Source organism: Juglans microcarpa x Juglans regia, chromosome 4S, assembly GCF_004785595.1.
Source record: "Juglans microcarpa x Juglans regia isolate MS1-56 chromosome 4S, Jm3101_v1.0, whole genome shotgun sequence".
Taxonomy (NCBI): domain Eukaryota; kingdom Viridiplantae; phylum Streptophyta; class Magnoliopsida; order Fagales; family Juglandaceae; genus Juglans; species Juglans microcarpa x Juglans regia.
The window spans coordinates 17,697,625-17,705,321 of record NC_054601.1 but is presented as its reverse complement, the minus strand read 5'-3'; the positions used below and the strand labels follow the sequence as shown (position 1 = coordinate 17,705,321).

Genomic DNA, 7,697 nt, shown 5'->3' with positions numbered 1-7,697 from the left:
GAATGAAGAATGAATTATTTTGTGTCAATGTTGCTGGTTGTTCTTGTTCTGCCATTCCTTCCCTCTGGATCCTTCACAATATTGTGGTCCGTATTTATACTGGCATCAACACGCTTTTTAGTATGATATAACTGAAAAGTAGTTAGAAGTTTATTCAGTTCAACCTCACAAGCCTCGGGTGTTTTTTTTAATAATATAAGCGCTGACGGCGTGCACATGCAGGCACAACTTGTGCCTGTATGTAGCAGTAGAACCAGTGCTTTCCATAATTACATAGATTCCTTTTAAAACTAAATTACCTTACTGGCCTCGCACCCTTTCTCTTTCATCTGCTTTACTCTCACCGAATACCACTTGCTTTCTTTTGCCTTCATTTGCTTTATTCCAGCATTTGGAGTTTTCTAGAAAGAAATTTTGTGTTTAGGAAAGTGGGCGTTGGGTTTAATTCCCGTCGGTCATCCGGCCGAACCCCTGCTAGTTGTAACCCATTACAATGATGGTGTAAGCTAATTACTATTGTTTAGACTGATTTTTATACACTGGATTTTTGGTTGGTGACAAATGATCGTAGTCTGAATGTGTGTAACTTTTTTTATCTTGGTTTTGTGTTAATTTTTGAGTGATTCTAGTGATTTTTTGCTGCCCATATTGTGTTTGACAGAATGTTTACTTCACCAAATAGATATTGTTTTTGTTGATCGAATGTAGGGATGATGTGTGAGGATGATGGTTATAGTGTCTGATTGTGTGTAATTTTTTTTTTTTTTTTTTTTTTTTTTTTTTTTTTTTTATCGTGGTTTTGTGTTGATTTTTTAGTGATTCTAGTGATTTTTTTGTGTGCACATGTTGTGTTTGACATACTTAATATTACTTCACCTTTCATCAAAAAAAAAAAAATTACTTCACCAAATGGACTTCCATGCCTTTTAACTCAGAAAACAGAAAAGGTAGATTCTTCATTTGGTTCCATGCCTTTTAACTCAAAAAATCAGATTACCAATTGAATAATATCAATCCTATAATATAATTCTGGTCTTTATATACTCATAAAAAAATATTGATATGTTTATGCCTCTCTGTCGTATTCACTTCAATAATATAAAATTTGCTCTCTAGTTTTGCTCACTTTTGAAGGAAGTCCAGTTTCTTTGCTATCTTGCTGTTGTTGCTGGTGATTTAATTCAACATGTCGTCGCTAAGGAGTGCTATCGGTAGACGAGCTCAAAAAGAAAGATCTCAACCGTGAATTGGCAGACTCACCCTTCGCTGTACATTTCAAATATATAAGGGGAAACTATGTTTTTCAAAATGAACTGTAAATATTTTTTTTTACAATTTGTACTCCAAACTACCAAAATTTTCAATTTACACCATAAGTCTTGATCGTTTAGGGTGATTTTTTTTCGTGATTTTTTTTCAAAGTTTACGGGTGCAAAATATATTTTCCTTAATATATAGTTATTTTTCATTAACTAATAAAACACTTAATTGTTTCCAATAATTGTTGATGATCCCTGTTCTATTTTTTAGGCATTTAAGGAGAAAATTTGGTCTTCTTGAAAAGCACAAGGATTATGTCGAGCGGGCACAAGTTTTTCACAAAAAGAAGTAGACTTTGCAGGTAAAGTTTCAAAGTTCTCTATGCTATTTTCTTGATGTTTAGCTGGTCGATGGGCTAAATATATATATATATATATATATGTTAACTATTTTTTATTCTGAACATATTTGCTCGACATAAACTTAGGGAGAAAGCTGCTTTCAGAAATCCAGATGAGTTTTACTTCCGGATGATGAAAGCAAGATCTGTTGATGGAGTCTACAAATTAAAGTAACATATGAATGAAATCTGATACTTTGATGTTTTGGCTTCTTAGTTGTGAATTGTAGTTGGTTTGTAAGCTTTTGTTGCATGAATGAGACAAACAAATACAATATGGAAGAGCTTATGCTTATGAAGACCCAAGATATGAGATATATTCTTCAGAAATTGCAGAGTGAGAAAAAGGTAGATAAATACTTTTACTGTAAGGCTTAAGGTTTTTAAATTACATTTGTTTTCAAGTAGGTTTTAATTATGGATTTTCATTTTCCAGTGAAGAAATTTGAAAAGCTTACTGTCGTTCTGCACTCTCTTGATAGTCAGCCATCTAATAGACTTGTTTACTATGCTGAAGAAATGTTTGAGCTTCCTAAATTATAATTATTATTTGTAATGCCTTCATATCTCTTATTTGTATATTTGATAAAGTGAGTTGTTATTGGAAGCATGAGATTTTATTTTCTCTTTTTCTAAAATAACGAAGACATTTGTATGTTCTTCATTTTCTCTCTGTCGTCTCTCTGCTTTTCTTACATATTTATAACAAACTGGTATTACATGTGTAAGAAAAGTAGAGAGACAACGGAGAGAAAACTAAAAAAAGACAAATGCCACTGTTATTTTAGATGAGAAAATAAAATTCTATGCTTCCAATAACATCTCACTTGGTCATATATGCAAATAAGGGATATGAAGGCATTGCAAATAATAATTATAATTTAGGAAGCTCAAACATGTCTACAACATAGTAAATGTGTCTATTAGATAGTTGACTATCAAGAGAGTGCAGAACGGCAGTAAGCTTTTCAAGTTTCTTCATTGGACAATAAAAATTCATAATTAAAACCTACTTGAAAACAAATGTAATTTAAAAACCATAAGCTTTAAGTACTCATCTACCTTTTTCTCACTCTGCAATTTTTGAATAATATAATCTCATATCTTCGGTTTTCATAAACAAGAGCTCTTCCTTAGCGTATTTATTTGTCTTATTTCTATAACAGAAGCTTACAAATCAATTACAATTCACAGCTAAGAAACCAAAATATCAAAGCACCAGAATTCATTCATATGTTACTCTAATTTGTGGGCTCCATCAACAGCTTTTGCTTTAATCATCCGGAAGTAAAACTCATTTGAGTTTCTGAAAACATCTTTATCCCTAAGTTTATTTCTAGCAAATAAAAAATAGTTAAATATATATATATATATATATATATATATTATTTAGCCCTTCTACCAGCTAAACATCAAGAAAACTGTATGGAGAACTTTGAGACTTTACCTGCAAAGATGTAAATACCAGTTGTTCCGTATCCATATAGAGTTTCTCCAACTGACTCACTCTATTCCTCCTTGCTTCCAGCTCTTTATAGGAAACAGCAGTTTTGATACATATCGAAATCAAGGTTATGTCACTAACAAACAACTGGTTCCTAATAATCATCATGCTGACAACAACAATAGTATAAAGCTAAACAGAGTTGAGAAACGAAATATTGAAATTAAGAAGCATTTCAAATATCAAATAGACATTAGAATTCAAGGTTTTAAAAAGCAGTATGTAACTTTTGCCCCTATGAAATGACAAATTCGGGTTCATTTCGACTCATTGATATTGTTTTTTAGCTTCGTTTCCATAAAAAGGCAACAAATGATAACAAAAGCAGTTACTAAATGTAATAAATTTTACAAAAAGAAAACATAAATTAATGGAAACATAACTCCAAAACAAAATTATGGCAATTAACACTAATCATATGCCAACACCCATGGTCACTCTCCAATATGGTTGCTGCAACCAACACTGTCGGGATTCATTACCACTGCCTCACCATCATACACGTGTGCACCATACATGGATACATTTTGGCCATGCAGTAATTATAATCGGAAAGTTGGAGCTTTATGAGGATAAGGCCAAAATGGTACAGTAATAACATGAAAACCCTATAGCTTCTCCATTGTGTTTTAATCTTGAGTTAGTCTAATTTGAAAACTGCTAATGCAACTCTATGTAGTTATATTTTAAAAAAATTTAAAATTACAATAATATTTATTTTAAAATGATTTTTTTTTTATTCTCATTTATCAATAAGATTGCATACACAATCTCTACTTAGAACTACAAATAGAATTTCTCTTTATTTTTCAATCCCAACACTCCACCGGTCCTACCCTACAAAACTACATACCACACACAACACATCCTTGCAACCCAGTCTTACAATATATGCAAACCCTCACCACCATCATTGCTCCAGCTCTATGTCCTAACACCGATGTGATCACTCAAAACAAGAAGAGGGTGATAGCAACAGTGAAAAGAAGAGAAAAAAAAAAAGAACAAGCAAAAGATATTTTTGTTTGATATGCATGCAAGAGAGAGATAGAATCATAGAATAACTATGGAGAGAGAGAGTATGAATTTGTTGCTCGAGTTTTTTGGTGTTAGGGAGAGGAAGGGATTTTTATTGGAGTAGCAGAAGAAGAAATGAGAAGTACAAATTGTTACTTAACTCATTATAAGTCAGATCTCAAGAAAACAATGTAACTGAAAGACGAACACAATGTTAATCAATTAGATCCTAGAATGATCACATGTAAGAAGAGTAAAATTTTAAGATCCAAATGAATAAAAATAATTCAGTCAATCAATCTATATCAATAATTAGTTATATTTTGACTTTGCCTTCTACTATCATCGAAAACATCATCAGAAGTAGGCATTTTTCTACTTTTCTTTGAGAGTGATTGTATTTCTTTAGCTTCCCTGCAAGGATAAGAAATAGATAAATAGATCTAAATACTTAATTTCAACTTTTTCCCTATCCTTTCCCAAAACTTAATAAATACTTAACTCAAACTATCTCACTACTATTCACAAACCTTCTTACTACTATTAACAAAATTTTCATCTTATCTCATTCTCCAAGCATCCCCTAATAAGCTTCTCCAAATTATCGACTTTATGCATACAATTTGGAATTGCATCCATAGAAAGAATGCCATTTTAGATGGCAACCCTACTCACCATAAACAACTACAAGGGAACCTCTCTCTTGCAACAAATAAGTAAGATAGAAATCAAAGTTTTAAAAATCGTTTTGTACCGGCCGGTACTGCCGATATTTGCCGTACCGGCCACTGGGCCGGTACAGATACTACCTGTATTTCGTACCGGCTTAAATACCGGCCGTACCGGCCGGTACCGACCGTTTCGGTCTAAATTTCGGCCTTCATTTTTTTTTTCTATTTTTTCAAACTACAAGTTCATTTTTTGACCCCTAATTTAGACTAGACTATTTATAATTTATATATATGTATGTATTTATATATAATTTATTTATATATAAACTATTATTTTAGAATATAATTGTTATATATATTTATATATATAATTTATTCATATATCGACTATCCCGAAACGGTACACGAAACGGTATCGGTACCGAAATATTTCGTTCCAGTGCCTTGACCGGTACGCTATCCGGTACGGTATTCAAAACATTGATAGAAACAAGTAATCTCAAACCAACAAGCCCCACTTGGCTTCCAACCCAACACCAGACAGTAAAATTTAATTATAGGGATTTTTTATATAATCCCAAGGTAGATAACATTTGTGAGTTTCCCTTACAGCCATTATAAGCTAGACAAGCTAGATAAACAACCAATGGTTCCAATTAAACTCCCAAGAAAAGAGAAAACTAAGAGAAGACAAATGCCGATGTTTTTAGAAAAAAATAAAATAAAATCCCATACTTTCAATAAAACCTCACTTTGTCAAATATGCAAATAAGGGATATGAAGACATTACAAATAATAATTATAATTTAGGAAGCTCAAACCTGTCTTCAACATAGTAAATGTGTCTATTAGATGAGAGACTATCAAGAGAGTAACCTTTTCAATTTTCTTCATTGGACAATGAAAATCCATAATTAAAACCTAGTTGAAAACAAATGTAATCTAAAAACCATAAGTTTTACAGTAAAAGTACTCATCTACCTTTTTCTGACTCCGTAATTTCTGAAGAATATATCCCATATCTTGGGTCTTCATAAGCTCTTCGGTATTGTATTTGTTTGTCTCATTCTTGTAAGAGAAGCTTATAAATCAACTACAACTCATAGCTAAGAAGCCAAAACATCAAAGCATCAGAATTCATTCATATGTTACTCTAATTTGTGGACTCCATCAACAGTTTTTGCTTTAATCATCTCGAGGTAAAACTCATATGGGTTTCTGAAAGCAGCTTTCTCCCTAAGTTTTTGTCGAGCAAATGTGTTCAGAATATAAAAAATAATTAACATATATATATTTAGCCCATCGACCAGTTAGACATCAAGAAAACAACATGGAGAACTTTGAAACTTTACCTGCAAAGTCTACTCCTTTTTGTGAAAAACTTGTGCTTGCTCAACATAATCCTTGTGCTTTTCTAGAAGACTAAATTTTCTCCTCGAATGCGAAAAAAATAGAACATGGATCGTCAACGATTATTGGAAACAATTAAGTGTTTTATAAGTTAAATAAAAATAACTATATATCAAGGAAAATATATTTTGTTGCCGTAAACTTTGAAAAGAAATCACCCTAAACTATCAAGACTTATGGTGTAAGGGATAAAGTACCAAGAACATCAAGGAAATGCCAGACATCTAGAACAGAATCAATCTAATGCAAAAAACAGAGAAAAAAGATGGAAAAGAAACCCAAGAATCACTTGTATTAAATCTTGGATAAGGTTTTCGAGGTACCTTCAACCTCCCATACAATTTGTTGTGAAATGTTGTGCAAAACACACACACCAACGATGGCAAATAAAGTGAAAGGAACACAATCAAACACACGACGTACAATATACGTGGTTTGGCAAATTGTCTACGTCCACAGAGCTGCAGAAATCTTATTAACCAGAGGAGATTACAATCACTCAATCTCAACTCACACTCTATAGGGTTTTTTGCTCTCTCACACATTATGCACTCACTAGACAATTGTTCTCTCTTAAAATATGCTTGAGGCCGTATAAAACAAATCTAATATGATATATTTATAGAAAACGGCGCTGAAAACCCTAATCTGGCAAAATCTGTGTACTTTGCTCGAGCGGGGTGTTAAGGGAACAGCCAAATCAACATTGGCTCGAGCGGGGTGTCGAGTGGGTGTCGAGCGAACACTAGGATTTGTGTCTCGCTCGAGCAAGGTGTCGAGCGGGACTCAAGTGAACTCTCGAACTTGAAGACTGGGTCTCCACATGCCAGCCATTGTTTTCAGCCAAATCCTATCATCTCTGCAGCTCACAAGTTTCATCTTTAAGCTTGAAGACACACTGAAGTCAAGCCCAACTTCAGTCTTCCACATACATCACCCTTAGTCAACATATCCATAGGGCGACTCACAACTCCCACTGCACTAAGAATATCCGGTCTCGAACCGATCTTGGCAACCTTAGCCAACTTTCCCAGGCTTTAATGAGGAATGACAAAGCTGACTCACTTTGACTTCCTCACATGTTTTGTGCAATTAAGCTTGCCGTTTTGCACTCTTTTATTACCCTGCACTTCACTGAACCCTGATGTTAAATACAAAGAGTTAGATCTCTTACCATACGCTAAGACCAACGCACCTTTAGTTATCTTCCAAGCTCTTTCAGAGAATGCTACTACAAAACCTCTGTCATCAAGCTGTTCCACAGAGATCAGTTTTTTTTTTTCAGATTTGGAACATGTCTGACTTGTTGTAAAGTCCACACGCTCATGTTTGGAAGTGTGATGTGCACATCACCCACTCCCATTACATCCAGTGCCTCTCCATTAGCTGTATACATCTTCCCAAAATCACCAGCAACATAATTCTGCATGATTTC

The 7,697-nt window shown here is 33.5% G+C and overlaps 2 long non-coding RNA genes and 1 pseudogene across 2 annotated transcripts; 1 reads left to right on the top strand and 2 right to left on the bottom strand.

Annotated features, from left to right (window-relative positions):
- The first annotated feature begins 255 nt into the window (after positions 1–255).
- LOC121262546 lies at positions 256–1,731 on the top strand. Its single transcript, XR_005940120.1, has 3 exons — positions 256–501; positions 1,117–1,242; positions 1,531–1,731. It is a non-coding gene; the product is annotated as an uncharacterized LOC121262546 (long non-coding RNA).
- LOC121262547 lies at positions 580–1,028 on the bottom strand. Its single transcript, XR_005940121.1, has 2 exons — positions 907–1,028; positions 580–876 (listed from the first exon to the last, which is right to left on the bottom strand). It is a non-coding gene; the product is annotated as an uncharacterized LOC121262547 (long non-coding RNA).
- A 1,334-nt stretch (positions 1,732–3,065) lies between the features above and the next one.
- LOC121262086 overlaps positions 3,066–7,697 on the bottom strand; it is a 104,415-nt pseudogene continuing 99,783 nt past the window's right edge.